The sequence below is a fragment of the Odocoileus virginianus genome, chromosome 1 (genome assembly GCF_023699985.2).
Source record: "Odocoileus virginianus isolate 20LAN1187 ecotype Illinois chromosome 1, Ovbor_1.2, whole genome shotgun sequence".
Lineage (NCBI taxonomy): Eukaryota > Metazoa > Chordata > Mammalia > Artiodactyla > Cervidae > Odocoileus > Odocoileus virginianus.
Genome location: NC_069674.1, coordinates 96,872,473 through 96,888,560, shown reverse-complemented (window position 1 = coordinate 96,888,560; position 16,088 = coordinate 96,872,473). Strand labels below are relative to the sequence as shown.

At 38.9% G+C, this 16,088-nt stretch overlaps 1 protein-coding gene across 6 annotated transcripts in view; it reads left to right on the top strand.

Moving 5' to 3' along the window:
* The window catches only part of C1GALT1 (core 1 synthase, glycoprotein-N-acetylgalactosamine 3-beta-galactosyltransferase 1), a 61,545-nt gene that overhangs the window by 15,239 nt on the left and 30,218 nt on the right, over nt 1-16,088 (top strand). The gene's annotated exons all lie outside the window — the stretch shown is intronic.

Genomic DNA, 16,088 nt, shown 5'->3' with positions numbered 1-16,088 from the left:
GTCTCTTCAATAAAGGGTGCTGGGAAGACTGGACAGCTACACGTAAAAGAATGAAATTAGAACACTTCCTAACACCATACACAAAGATAAACTCAAAATGAATTAAAGACCTAAATGTAAGACCAGAAACTATAAAACTCTTAGAGGAAAACAGAGGCAGAACACTCAATGACATAAATCAAAGCAAGATCCTCTATGACCCACCTCCTAGAGTAATGGAAATAAAAACAAAAATAAACAAGTGGGACCTGATTAAACTTAAAAGCTTTTGCACAGCAAAGCAAACTATATACAAGGTGAAAAGACATCCCTCAGAATGTGAGAAAATAATAACAAATGGAACAACTGACAAAGGATTAATTTCCAAAATATACAAGCAGCTCATACAACTCAATACCAGGAAAACAAACAATGCAATCAAATTGGGAAAAAGACCTAAACAGACATTTCTCCGAAGAAGACATACAGATGGCTAACAAACACATGAAAAGATGCTCAACATTGCTCATTATTAGAGAAATGCAAGTCCATTTAATACTTGTTGTAAAGCTGGTTTGGTGGTACTGAATTCTCTTAATTTTGCTTGTCTGAAAAGCTTTTGATTTCTCCATCAATTTTGAAAGAGATCCTTGCTGGGTATAGTAATCTTGGTTGTAGATTTTTCCCTTTCAATACTTTAAATATATCCTGCCATTCCCTTCTGGCCTGCAGAGTTTCTGCTGAAAGACCAGCTGTTAAGCATGTGGGGTTTCCCTTGTGTGTTACTTGTTGCTTCTCCCTTGCTGCTTTTAATATTCTTTCGTTGTGTTTAGCCTTTGTTAGTTTGATTAGTATGTGTCTTGGTGTGTTTCTCCTTGGTTTTATTCTGCATGGGCCTCTTTGTGCCTCTTGGACTTGATTGACTATTTCCTTTTCCATGTTGGGGAAATTTTCAACTGTAATCTCTTCAAAAATTTTCTCATACCCTTTCTTCTTCTCTTCTTCTTCTAGGACCCATATTATTTGAATGTTGGTGCATTTGATATTGTCCCAGAGGTCTCTGAGACTATCCTCAGTTCTTTTCATTCTTTTTACTTTATTCTGCTCTTCAGAAGTTATTTCCACCATTTTATCTTCCAGCTCACTGATTTGTTCTTCTGCTTCAGATATTCTGCTATTGATTCCTTCTAGTATATTTTTAATTTCAGTAATTGTGCTGTTTGTCTCTGAATATATATTCTTTAATTCTTCTAGATCTTTTTAAATTGATTCCTGCATTTTATCCATTTTGCTTTGCAGTTTTTTGACCATCTTTACTATCATTCTGAATTCTTTTTCAGGTAGTTTGCCTATTTCCTCTTCATTTATTTGGACTTCTGTGTTTCTGGTTTGTTCCTTCATTTGTGTAGTATTTCTCTGCCTTTTCATTTTTTTTTAACTTACTGTGTTTGAGATCTCTTTTTCCCAGGCTTCAAGGTTGAATTCTTTCTTCCTTTTGGTTTCTGACCTCTAAGATTGGTCCAGTGGTTTGTGTAAGCATCTCACAGGATGAGATTTGTGCTGAGTTTTGTTTGTTTGTTTTTCCTCTGATGGGCAAGGCTGAGTGAGGTGGTAATCCCATCTGATGATGACTGGGTTTGTATTTTTGTTTTGTTTGTTGTTTTGATGAGGCATCCTGCACGGGGTGCTACTGGTGGTTGGGTGATGCCGGGTCTTGTATTACCATGGTTTCCTTTGTGTGGGTTCTCACTGTTTGATCCCCCCAGGGTTAGTTCTCTGATAATCTAGGGTCTTGGAGTCAGTGCTCCCTCTCCAAAGATTCAGGGCTTGATCTTTGGTCAGGAACGAAGATTCCACAAGTGGTTTGTTAAGCGAAGTGAAGTTGCTCAGTCGTGTCCGATTCTTTGCAACCCCATGGACTGTAACCTACCAGGCTTCTCCATCCATGGGATTTTCTAGGCAAGAATACTGCAGTGGGTTGCCATTTCCTTCTCCAGGAGATGTTCCCGACCCAGGGATTGAACCCAGGTCTCCCGCATTATAGGCAGATGCTGTAAGTGAGATTAAAACAAATATCCAAAAACAGGAAACCAAAGATGAACCCCAGACAAATGGCAGTTACAAAATCAGGCAAATAATATTTAAAATAATGAAATATGCACATATATATAAATACCCATGAACAAAGTCAAAACAGTTCAACAAAAATAAAGTAAAATAGATTGACCCAGTTAACAAAGGAAATAAAAAATTATATTTACCAGTTAAGAACAAAACTAACTAAAACACAAACTGGAAAACAAAACTAAAGCAAGGTGCCAAGTGAGGAATAAAGCAATGAAAACAAAACTAACAAATATGTTGAGAGGAACGGAAAGAAAGAAAGAATAGATATGCAAAGTTAAATAGAAGTAGATAAAGAAGATTTACATATATTAAAAATTAACTGCAAGGGGAAAAGAACAGTAGGAAAAGCAAACAAAGGAATAAATGTAGAAAAATAATAATTTTTAAAATTTTTAAAATTAAAAAGAGGGAGGAAAAAAATAATCTACCCCAAACTGCAAATGCCTGATATAGAGGCAGAGGTTTATAACAACAATAAAAAATGTAACTGAGAAAAAAAGGAAAAAACGTAGTTAGATTTCGTAGTGCCAATAAAATTGACAACTACAACTGGGGCGGGGAAAAGAAAAAATCCAAAAGAATCTACAGAACGTGTCAAAACATAAGAGTAATAAATGCTTTTCTTGAGTCGCTGCTGTCAGAGTCCTTTCCCAGCGGGGAGTCACAGTCCACCTCACCTCCTGAGGATGCCCTCCAACCCTGCTGATCTCTGGACCTGCTGTGGGGGCAGCTCAGGTTCTGATCTGCTGCTACTCTGTGTTCTTGCCTCCAGTGTTCACAGCTATCAGAACTAGTGCTTTTTCTTTTGTGGGAGCTCTCAATGATCTTTTGTATATTCCACAGACACAGAGTCTGCCTGGTTGATCATGTGGATTTAATCTGAATGTGTATAGCTGGTGAGAGGGTGTTGGGTCTTCTTCCTTAGTCACACTGCCCCTGGGTTTCAATTGTGGTTTTATTTCCACCTCTGCATGTGGGTCATCCACTGGGGTTTGCTCCTGAGGCTGCCCTGGAGGGTTTGGGTTTACCCCTGTGAGGTCCAGGTGTGGAGGTGGTGCAGCTGCTTGGGTCGCAGGGGTTCTGGCAGCACCAGGCCCTCGGGGGTTGGTGGCTAGGGCAGCAGGAAATATAGTGCTCTAGAAGGGCATGGCAACCAGTATTGGCCAATATGCTCCAGCATTCTTGCCTGGAGAGCTCCCCTCCCTGACAGAGAAGCCTGGTAGGTCACAGTCCACAGGGTCGCAACGAGTCAGACACTTCAAAGCCACCCTGTGAGCATAGGCACAAGGCTTTTTTGCCTGTGGCATCTCTGCCCCAGGAGTGTTGAGCGTGAAGGTGGCGCAGCTGCTTGACTTGAGGGGGCCCTGGTGGCACCAAGTGTGCAGGGACACGAGTGCCTCCGTCACAGGAATTAGAGCCCTTTCTCAAGCCTCGTGTAGCTGGCGATGAGAAGCCCTCTCTGGCCAGTCTTTCCCCGTAGCTCCACCTGTTGAGGCACTTGGAGGGCTCCCTTGCCCGGGGTGCTCCTCTGTTGTCCAGTGCATCAGGCACATAGAGGGGCCCCCGCCTGGGGTGCTTCTCTGTAGATCAGTGTCAGGCGTTTGATGGGCCAGCCTCTCTATGGTCCAGCTGCCAGTGTTGGTGTGTTGGGGGGATAGAGGCTATGGCGATGGCTCCACCCCCTGTGCATGACTCAGCAGTGTCGCTTAGCTCCCATGGCTGCCCAGCTTTCCTCCACAGCCGTTTCCCACCACAATCTCCTCCCTCACATCCCACTCTCCACAGTCAACAGCAGCCCTCCTCCTGGGATTGCTCCACAATCCCTAAACTCCAGCTCCCAGCCTCTGCACTATCTAGGGTGTGTATGGCTGCAGCAAGGACTGACCGATTCTCATTCTATTTAGGCTGCCACAGATCAGCTGTTTCCCTCTCAGCCTTATGAGTTTCTCCTCTGACTCAGACAGTTGTCCCAGTGTGGGGATCAGACCCCTGCTTCAGTTCCCCTACCTGCCAAGGGCAGCTCCAGTCCTACTAACACTCCTGTTTTCCCCCTAGTTCCTTCGTCCTACCGAGTTTTGTGTGGGTCTATATATTCTTTAATGCTGGTCACCTACTCCTGTCCATTCTCAGCTGGTATTCAGCATGCACTTCTGTGTCTGAAGGTATAGTCCTGATGATCCATGGAGAGAGATGTACTCCACATCCACCTACCCCTCTGCCATCTTCTTCCTCCCCCTGGATTATATCTTTAAGTAGATAATGTACCAAGGATGTGTGGATACTAAGTCCTTTGCATATTTGAGAATATCTTCCTGTTACGTGGATTTTTGAATGACTTGCTGAATCTTTAGGTCTATGGGCATGTTTTTCCCCTCAAAAGTTTGGGAGTTTTGCACCATTTCTTTTGACATACGAGGATACAGAGGAGAAAGTTGCCTAATCCTTGTATGTATGCCAATTTTTTTGCCTTTGACATGCTTTGTTTGTCCTGGATACTTAGAGTTTTGTTTTGTTTTGTTTTTTTGTAAGTGAAGTTCAAAATCTCTCAACACTGCCCCATCTATTTATATGACATTTTTTTTGGTTGTATGTAAGACCTTTAAATATTTTGATGCATGTCCTTCATTTCAGTGCATTTTCCTTTATATTTTTAACTTTTTTTCAATTTCATTTATTACATTCTCTTTTGAGAAATAAGTTATTTCTCTGTTGGCTCTTCCTTGCCCATCTTTCATAGCTATCAGTCTCTCCATAATTGCTTCAATCCCTTCAGTCTCTAAAAAACTATAAAATAGTCCTAGTTAGTTAAAGATTTTCTTTTTTATAAAGTATTCAGGTCTGCGCTTTTCCCTTGTCTTTTGCATCCTGTGTTTATAAATTTTTTCCCACTACAAGATTTTTATGTAGGTTCCTTGTATTTTTGCTTTTTCATTTTTAAATAGAATCAATTCCAGGTAGCTTTGCTTAAAAATTATGTAGATGAAAATCTCTTATTACTTTTTGTGTGTACGTGTGTGCTCAGTTGCATCTGACTCTTTGTGACCCCGTGGACTGTAGCCCGCCAGGCTCCTCTGTCCTTGTGTTTCTCCAGGCAAGAATACTGGAGTGGGTTGCCATTTCCTACTCCAGGGGATCTTCCTGACCCAGGACTTGAACCTGCATCTCCTGGATCTCCTGCACTGGCAGGTAGATTCTTTACTACTGCGCCACTTGGGAAGCCCTTTAATACTTTTTACATATAGATAGTTGTTTTATTGCACCATTTGGATCTTTCCTTTAAATTCTGAGCTAGAGATCTGTGCTGCTGCTGGCTGACAGCTTCTGATTCTAGTCATTTAGTTACCTGAGAGACATAAATTGGGGAACAGGGACTTTGGACAGCTGCAACTAGGAACTTTGTCTCTGACTTTTTAATTTTTTGTTTTTTTTAAGACTCTAGGCCATAGAGGGGCTTCACCAGGTGGAAGGCATGTCATTCAAATTTGTTGTTGCTTTCTGTTCTGTCAGGATTAATAGTTCACCTTAAGAAGAGGCTGGGTTTATTTTATGGGTCAGAATATTTTTCTCTGCATAGTTACCTTTGATCTGTAGTGACTGGACATCATTTTACATTCTCATCAGCAATATATAGTGATCTAGCTTTTCCACATCACCAGCGTTTGATGGTATCACTGCTTTTTATTTTAGGCATCCTTATGGGTAAGTAGAGATATCTCATTGAGGTTTTAATTTGTATTTTTCCTCCTGCTAAATGAAGTTGAACATTTTCTCATGTGCTTACTTATCATCTACACATCCTCTTCAGTGAAATATCTGTTCATGTCCTTTGCCTATTTTCTGATTGGATTGTTTATTTTGCTGTTTTAGGATTTTTTAATATATTCTAAATGCTAGTTCTTTGTTAGTTATGTGATTTGTAAGTATTTTCTTCCAGTTTGTAGCTTATCTTTTCATTCTTTCAGTAGGGTCTTTTACAGAGCAGAAGTTTATCAATTTTTCCCTTCTGTGAATTGTGCCTTTGGAGTCAAGTCTAAGAACTCTTTGCCTAGCTCTCAATCTCAAAGATTTTTCTTCTGCAACTATAAAAATTGTTCTCATGCAATTATAAAAATTTTATAGTTGCATGTTTTACATTTAAGTCCATGTTTTACATTTGTGGTTTATTGGTGGTTTAGTTGCTCTGTCGCGTGCGACTCTTGTGACCCCATGGACTGTAGCCCACCAGTCTCTTCTGTCCGTGGAATTCACAGGTAAGAATACTGGAGTAGGTTGCCATTTCCTTCTCTTGGGGATCTTCCCGACCCAGAGATTGAACTCGGGTCTCCTGCACTGCAGGCAGATTATTTACCAACTGAGCTACCAGGGAAAGTTGCATATTTTACATTTAAGTCCATAATCCATTTTTATTTAATTTTTATGTGAGATGTGAGACTTGGGTCAGTGTTTAATTTTTGCCTAGAAATATCCAGCACCATTTATCAAGAAGTTTATCTTTTCTCCATTTAGTTGCTTTTTGTATCTTTGTCAAATGGGAGTTGAGCATATTTAGGTGTCTGTCTCTGGTTCTCTCTATTCTATTCCATTGATAGATCCATGAGTCTGCCCCTCCACCAGTACTGTAGAATTGATTTCATTTCTTCAGTACTTGTTTTCAGTAGCTTTATGATGTCTTGAATTCAGGTTGACTGATTCCTCCTACTGTGAGAATCAGAGAAAACATGAAAGTTTCAAATATAGCGCCTCACATATAGTGTATTCATAAGTACTTATAAGTGTATCACTATATAAGATTCATCCCAACTTTACAAGGAAAGTGGGGAAAAAAGCTTTTGAAAATCATTTTAATGTGGTTTGAAGGGAGAAATATATTTTGAATATGTAAATGACACAAGTGAACATGATAATCCAGAATAGATTTATAAATACTAGACTGACAACCCTAGCAAGATAAGATATTAAGTACTAAAATTTAAAAAACAAAAAACACTGAAAGTCTAGAATTTTAGGGACTTCATTGTGAATTTCACTGACTTTCTTAAAGCCTGAAGAACTGGAGGAAGGATTTGCTCATGTAATAAAGGGCATTGAAGTCTCGGTGAGAAGGATGTAAGTGATCGATGGAGTGACTGAAAAGCAAGCATAGGAAAAGAGGAGCATTTATCTACTAGGATAAAAGATCAGTCTTCCCTCAGTTTCAGCACCAATGGGAAGACCATGAATAACTTTTATAGAGTTTTAAGAAGAGAGACTGTACTCCTTCACGTTGTACTTCATGTATAAAGGCAATAATAAACATTCTCCAGCCTTCAGGAGTTTAGAATATAGCACCAGTGAGCGCCGTTGCAAAAATTACTTGCTGAAACCCAGCCAACAAAAATGTGACATTAATGAAGAACTCACCTTTAGAGCAGCTGTGATAAAAAGAACTATTAATGAGCATAGAATCCAATTTAAACTATATTTAAGATCAAGCAGTCATGGGGATTCCAATGTAATTTATAGAATGTAAGCTATGTAAATTTTACAAAATAAAAGTAGTTCACAGAAATTAATTGCATTGGAAGTGTGTGCGTGTGTATGCTGATTTCCACATTCCCAAAGCAAGAAATTAATCAATCTAAATTAGAAATTTGTAATAAAAATAAGCCTCAGATTGCTTTGTTTTTCATAATCTTTCTCTTTAGTGGGATTGTTTAGAGGAAGGAGGTCACATGTTTAGCTGATGTTCAAAGTTAATTTAGATTCATTTAATTTTCCTTTTATTTGATAAATTCAAATCTAATTTAACATGTTAAATCTTTAAAGTAACATGACTAATATAATCCCAGTTCTGTAAAATGATAGTACAGTGGTTAAGAGTCTGAATTCTTGTTTCCAATTGCTAGTATGACCCAGGAAGTTTACTAATCTCTCTGTGTCTGAGTTCATCTGTAAAATGGGGTTAGTAGTCCCTAGTTTATGGTTTGTAGGTAATCTGTGTAAAGCTGTTGTCAGTACAGGGCTCAAATGTTAGGTATAATTACCTGTCCTTTCATCTCTGTTATTCATAAAGATGTTATTCATGTGTGTAAGGGTACTCACCAAGTGTTAATGATAATTGTTTCTAAATGATGGGATTTGAGGCAGTTTCTTTTTTCCTCAGGTAGTGTAAAGCTGTTGTCAGTACAGGGCTCAAATGTTAGGTATAATTAACCTGTCCTTTCATCTCTGTTATTCATAAAGATGTTATTCATGTGTGTAAGGGTACGCACCAAGTGTTAATGATAATTGTTTCTAAGTGATGGGATTTGAGGCAGTTTCTTTTTTCCTCAGGTAGTTCTGTGTTTGCTTGATTTTTTTTTTTTTTTTAACCAGTGAAGAGCACAAAACTGTTCCTTAAAAAATGAAACTATGAATTTTAGTTGTTCCAGCACTTTTGTATCTGAAATCTGTATTTTTAAAATCTCCTCAAATGATTCTGATTATGCATCAGTATTGGAAAGCAGTTGGCATTGATAATTTCCCTGCACTCTGTTCTACTTAATATGTATTGAAGCCCCAAGAAAGTGCGGTGTGGGTAAGCTATGTCTTCTTCCAGTGTGGTCTGCTTCAGCACTGTTGTCAAGAATCTGAAGAGACGGAGGTGATGATTTTTGCCAAAAATCTGAGTGAGGCTTGGGGTATAGTCCACTGACATGAAATAGCTCTTTTATGCCAGGAACAGGAAAGAAAAGTGAAAGTATTTGGTCATAAGACAGGAGCTCTTGAAATTGAAAAGAGATGGGCTAAAAGCAGTAGGGATAAGCCAACCCATGCTGGCTGAAAATTCTCTAGACAGGAAAGGGTAAGAACATGTCAGGCATCAACCAGCATCACAAAATATTTTAAAGTTAAAAACAAATTTCACAAAATCAGGAAGTTAACTTTCCCTCCATTCAACCCAGAACAGGTGTCTTTCTAAAAAAGTGCCACCTCAACTAAGAAAACCCTGTCCATAACATGTCACTAGCTTTCTACAAATAATAAAACCTCCATGCTGCCAAAGTAGGCTTGTTTTGAAGCACAGAATCTTGGGAAATGGCTGGGTAACAGGTTAGTATTCATGCTTACTGGCGCTCGATCAGCACTTAAGATAGTTGCTGTGATGATAGAAATAAGAGTTTTCTCTAGCCCTGCAGTCTTACTTCCTCTTCTCAGTCACAGTGGTTTCTGAGTGTTACTATTATTGAATACCTTTATAACTGTTGCTTTCCTGTACCTGGAGTGGTAGACTCTGCAGCCGTGGAAATGTCAATTGGATTTGTTCCCTTCTGAGACTGTGATGTAATTATATTTGGTGTCACAGCCAGTACAAAAAGAAGAAAAAGTGAAAAGTACTGTGTTAGAAGACAGAGTGTCAGCGGGAGAATCAGAAGACGTGGGGACTTGCTTGCAGTGTGACTCCTAGCTGATGTCTCGGTTTCTTAAATGTCTGCTAACATTTCCTTGGTAGCTTTCCTCCTGGTTCACCTCTTCTGTCTTACCCTGCCAGTCTTTCTGTATTTACCATAAGAAATTTGGAGTTATGATACCTTTCGCTTACTTCTCTTGGTTTCATGTTTTCAATTCGTGGTGCTTTCAAATCACTGACCTCAATTGTAGGTCAGGTGTTAATGCACACTCCACATAATAGCAAACAGAATTGAACAGACGTTCTACAATGTAATCTCAGACCAAGATTCTAGCTAGAGCAAAGTCTAAAGAACAGGGCTTCAAATAATCTAGAGAATTTTAGAGCTTCGAAAATAAGCCCTTAAAGCAGGAAAGGTATTTTTCCTGAAATAGTAGATTATACCTCTTGAAATCTGAATGGAGATAAGGACAGCAGGGGAGAATTTGAGGACCCTGGCCCTCAGGGAAAACAGCAGGAAGACGAGATAAACTTGGTGGGGTTTTTTTGTTTTCTTTTTGTTTTTTTTTTCCATTTTACAAATTCTTTTTTTTTTTTTTACATTTATTTTTATTAGTTGGAGGCTAATTACTTTACAGTATTGTAGTGATTTTTGCCATACATTGACATGAATCAGCCATGGATTTACATGTGTTCCCCATCCCAATCCCCACTCCCACTTCCCTCCCCATCCCATCTCTCTGGGTCATCCCAGTGCACCAGCCCTGAGCACTTGTCTCACTCATCCAACCTGGGCTGGTGATCTGTTTCACCTTTGATAGTATACTTGTTTCAGTGCTGTTCTCTCAGAACATCCCACCCTCGCCTTCTCCCACAGAGTCTAAAAGTCTGTTCTGTACATCTGTGTCTCTTTTTCTGTTTTGCATATAGGGTTATCACTACCATCTTTTTAAATTCCATATATATGCATTAGTATGCTGTATTGGTCTTTATCTTTCTGGCTTACTTCACTCTGTATAATGGGCTCCAGTTTCATCCATCTCATTAGAACTGATTCAAATGAATTCTTTTTAATGGCTGAGTAATATTCCATGGTGTATATGTACCACAGCTTCCTCATCCATTCATCTGCTGATGGGCATCTAGGTTGCTTCCATGTCCTAGCTATTATAAACAGTGCTGCGATGAACACTGGGGTGCACGTGTTTCTTTCAGATCTGGTTTCCTCGGTGTGTATGCCCAGAAGTGGGATTGCTGGGTCATATGGCAGTTCTAATTCCAGTTTTTTAAGAAATCTCTACACTGTTCTCCATAGCGGCTGTACTAGTTTGCATTCCCACCAACAGTGTAAGAGGGTTCCCTTTTCTCCACACCCTCTCCAGCATTTATTGCTTGTAGACTTTTGGATAGCAACCATCCTGACGGATGTGTTATGGTACCTCATTGAGGTTTTGATTTGCATTTCTCTGATAATGAGTGATGTTGAGCATCTTTTCATGTGTTTGTTAGCCATCTGTATGTCTTTGGAGAAATGTCTGTTGAGTTCTTTGGCCCATTTTTTGATTGGGTCATTTATTTTTCTGGAATTGAGCTGCAGGAGTTGCTTGTTTATTTTTGAGATTAATTCTTTGTCTGTTGCTTCGTTTGCTATTATTTTCTCCCATTCTGAGGGCTGTCTTTTCACCTTGCTTATAGTTTCCTTTGTTGTGCAAAAGCTTTTACTTTTAATTAGGTCCCATTTGTTTATTTTTGCTTTTATTTCCAATATTCTGGGAGGTGGGTCATAGAGGATCTTGCTGTGATTTATGTCAGAGAGTGTTTTGCCTATGTTCTCCTGTAGGAGTTTTATAGTTTCTGGTCTTACATTTAGATCTTTAATCCATTTTGAGTTTATTTTTGTGTATGGTATTAGAAAGTGTTCTAGTTTCATTCTTTTACAAGTGGTTGACCAGTTTTCCCAGCATCACTTGTTAAAGAGGTTGTCTTTTTTCCATTGTACATTCTTGCCTCCTTTGTCAAAGATAAGGTGTCTATAGGTACATGGATTTATCTCTGGGCTTTCTATTCTGTTCCATTGATCTATGTTTCTGTCTTTGTGCCTATACCATACTGTCTTGATGACTGTGGCTTTGTAGTAGAGCCTGAAGTCAGGCAGGTTGATTCCTCTAGTGCATTCTTCTTTCTCAAGATTGCTTTGGCTATTCCAGGTTTTTTGTATTTCCATATAAATTGTGAAATTATTTGTTTTAGTTCTGTGAAAAATACCGTTGGTAGCTTGATAGGGATTGCATTGAATCTATAGATTGCTTTGGGTAGTATAGTCATTTTCACAGTATTGATTCTTCCAATCCATGTACGTGGTGTATTTCTCCATCTATTTGTGTCCTCTTTGATTTCTTTCATCAGTGTCTTATAGTTTTCTATATATAGGTCTTTCATTTCTTTAGGTAGATATACTCCTAAGTATTTTATTCTTTTTGTTGCAATGGTGAATGGTCTGTTTTCTCATTGTTAGTGTATAGGGATGCAAGGGATTTCTGTGTGTTAATTTTATATCCTGCATCATTACTGTATTCATTGATTAGCTCTAGTAAGTTTCTGGTAGAGTCTTTGGGGTTTTCTATGTAGAGGATCATGTCGTCTGCAAACAGTGAGAGTTTTACTTCTTCTTTTCCTATCTGGATTCCTTTTACTTCTTTTTCTGCTCTGATTGCTGTGGCCAGCACTTCCAAAACTATGTTGAATAGTAGTGGTGAGAGTGGGCACCCTTGTCTTGTTCCTGACTTTAAGGGAAAAACTTGTTTATGCTTTCCTCCGGGAAATTAAATGGAGGAGTTGAGCAGGACGTCTGTACTTATCTATACTTTATCACCCATGAAGGCCCCCCTTTCTGAGCTTAAAGTTACAGTTAAGATAAAGCAGAAGTAAACAAGCGCCTGCTAGTTTCATATTGGTAATTTCCATCTCTGATATCGAGCAGCTGTGTTCTCCACTTCCCCTTAGTGTCGTTCTTCTCAAATTGGAATTACTATTCAAGGGAGGGCCTGAGATACAAGATACAGAATAAGCGTAGTATAGACCCAGAATCAAACCAGGGTCTCCTGCATTACAGGCAGATTCTTTACCAAGTGAGCTATCAGAGAAGCCCCATTGGAATAAATATTTCCATATCAAACATACATATAGTAAATATGTGTTAAATGGGGTAAAGCGAAAGGTCATATGAAAGTATTTTTATGTAAAGCTTTTCCTAATAAATAATACAGAAAGGTGTGTAAATCATAAATGCAGAATTTAATATCTGAAGACAACATCATGTAGCCACTACTCATTTGTTTTATCTGATTATAAAATACTTTCTTTTTGTAAGTGTTTGAATAACATCTTTCCCCACCCTTTTCCTCTTAACTTTCTGTATATATTTATTCTGTCTCTTATAAGCAGTGTATACTTGGGTTTATTTTTCTTCTAGACTGGTAGGTAATCTTTATCTTTGAATTTGAATTTTAGTCTTTTTACAGTTAATGCCATTACTGAAAAATGTGTTTAAGTCAGTCATATTACTGTTTGGTTTCTTTCTGTCTCATTTATTTTTATCCATTTCTTCCTTTGTTCTTGCCTTGAAAATACCTTTGATTAAAGTATTAATCATTAAGTGTTATTTTAGTTTTTTCTGTTTGAGTTTTACTTACATATTTTTACTTTTTTTTAATGATTACAGCAGTCATTCTGTTATATTCTCCTAGTCTTTTAAAGTCTGATATTAGTATTTTTACACAACAAAATTATTTTAGAACACTTAAACTCTTTGTAGTCTCACAGTTTTTTTGCCAGTTTTGTCATTTATTTAAATATATAGTAACAATGCCTTGTGGGGACATTTTAATGTTTTATCTCACCGATGTTCATTTGGATTTACTTCTCAGTATATATGTGGAATCCCAAGTGGCCCTAGTGGTAAAAAAAAAAAAAAAAAAACCTACCTGCTAAAACAGGAAATGCGTAAGAGACATAGGTTCGATCCCTGAGTTGGGAAGATCCCCTGGAAAAAGGCATGGCAAGCCACTTCAGTATTCTTGCCTGAAGAATCCCACAGAGAGAGGAACCTAGTTGGCTACAGGGCGTAGGATTGCCAAGAGTCACATGCACATCAGTACATATAGTAACTTTATATGGTTCGGCCTTCCTGCTTACATTTCTGAATTTTCATCTAAAATTCTTTTCTTTCTGCCTGAAGAACACCTTTTAGTATTTCTTTTCCAGGTTTATTTTTGAAGGCTATTTTTGCTAGATAGAGAATGCTTTCTTTGTCTTTGATTTTTGGCAGTTTTGCTGTCGTTTATCTTGGTATCATTTTCTTTGTGGGTATGGGTGTGTGTGTTTTATGGAGCCCCCTGAATCTGAGAGTTGGTAGTCTTTTGTCAGTTTTGGGAAATGTTCAGTCATTTGTTCCTCACATGCTTTCTCATTAATCAGTTATCTTCTTTCCTTCAAAGATCCCAGTTAACACATATGTGAGACCTTTTTACTCTGCTTCCTATGTTTCTTTTGCTCAGTTCTTTACTTTCCATCTTTGTTTCTTTTTGTACTTGTCTGTGTAATTTCTTCCGACCTGGCTTTCTGGCTTATTAGTTTTTTTCTTTATCTGTGTTTTTTCTATATCTTATATCTTTGTCTTGTCATTTAACTTATTGACTAACTAAAAGTCATTAGTAGGAAAATCTCTTACCTAAGTCTCCTGTGGGTCTGTTTCTATTTCCTACTGTTTTCTGTCTTCATTCAAGCTTTTAATTTTGATATCTGATCTTTTTATTGGGTTGGACATTATCATTATAAAAAATTATAATGATAATTTGATGTTCTTCATAAATTTATACTTCTCCAGAAGACTTTATGTTTTGCAGTTAAGCTAGGGGCAGATCACCCTAATCCATCAGTGGTTAAGATGATTCCAACTTGAGCTTCAGTCCTGGTGAAGGTTGGCCTAATTTCTGCTCTGTCCTTGTTCCTAGATTGTGGCTTTTCAGGGTCCAAATAAAAGCCTGGGTGTTTTCCAGAACCTCTTCTCTTGGGCAGATGTTGGACTCTGTTTTTTTCTTACCTTCTTTGCCTTAGCTCTTCTTTTCTCTATTAGAGACAGTGGTTGTCTTGAGGAATGAAGCCATGCTAGATGTCCAGCCCTCCTTTCTGTGCTTCTTTTCTATTTCCAGATCTTGCCTCCCCCAGCCCCCTGCAATTCTCACGGCCTTGCTACATCTTAGTACTGTCACCAGACTTATATATTTTTTACATTTTGTTCACTTTTGCTGGTTGTACTTAGGTTTAGTTTTTAAAAACCTAGCTGTTCTGGAAATATAATCACATGAAGTTGTTTGTTGTTCCAGTCGTGATCATTGGTTTGTTTGTTTTACAAAATATTTCAAAACAATTTTTATTTTGATGGTCATATTTCCCAGACCCCTGCCTTCACTACACATGTCCATTGTTCTGTGGTGTTTGTGGTGAATGGGCAAAGAGTCTGAGAAACACATTGGGAAGAGCACTGACTTTTTAAGCAGACAGACTTGGGTTCAAGTCATAGCTTTTATCGATTGTGTCAGCCTGTGTAAGTTATGTTTTTAAATTTTCTGCCTTCTTTTTTAAAGTTATTTATTCATTTTACGGCTGCTCTGGGTCTTTGTTGCTGCGTGAGGGCTTTCTCCAGTTGTGTTGAGTAGGGTCTCCTATCTAGTTGCGGTGCACGGACTTCCCGTGGTGGTGGCTTCTCTTGGTGCAGAGCACAGACTCTGGGGTGTGCGGCTTCAGTGATTGCAGCACATAGGCTCAGTAGCTGTGGCATGCGGGCTTCACGAGCTTAGTTGCCCTGAGGCATGTGGAATCTTCCCAGAGCAGGGATGGAACTTGTGTCCTCTGCATTGGCAAGCAGATTCTTAACCACTGGACAACCAGGGAAGTCCCAAATTTTCATAGTGAGAATGAAGAGTGAAGTTAAAACTTTCTTCAAGTGAAATGAAGTATGGACTGCATCTGGCATGTAGTCGATGCTTAGCGAACATTTAAAAAAATTTCTCAGGGAGTTGGAAACTATAGATTTAGGACTGTTCTCATAGGAATTGAACATGTAGTAATTATTAGCAAACCTTTAAAATGGACCCGTTTGGTTGTCAGGCAGCTCAGCAGGTGTCGATCCAGCAGCCACTGCTCCAGGCACCCTGCCTAATCCTAGTGGTACGTAGAAGCTGTTCAGGGTCTTGCAGTCCGGTGGGGAACAGTGAGAAGCAGTGAGCAGGGGGTGGCCGCAGCCAGCATTGCAGTGGACTCTGCGTATTAGGGCACAGGGGCTGGCAAACTTTTTTTTGAAAGGGCTAGATGAGGCTTTGTGGGACGTACTGCCGCCGCCGCTGCTGCTTAGCTTTGCTGTTGGGGAGCAGAAGCAGCCGCTCCCCCGATCAGCCCGGTGTGCTCCAGTTAGACTTCATTCACAAAATCAGGTGGCAGATAGGTTTGGCCCAAAGGTCCCAAACAGTGCCGGCTCTAGCCTTCACAAGCTAAGACTGTTTCTTACATTTTTAAAGGTTGTTTAATAAAAAGGAAGAAAGATAATACACAAAAG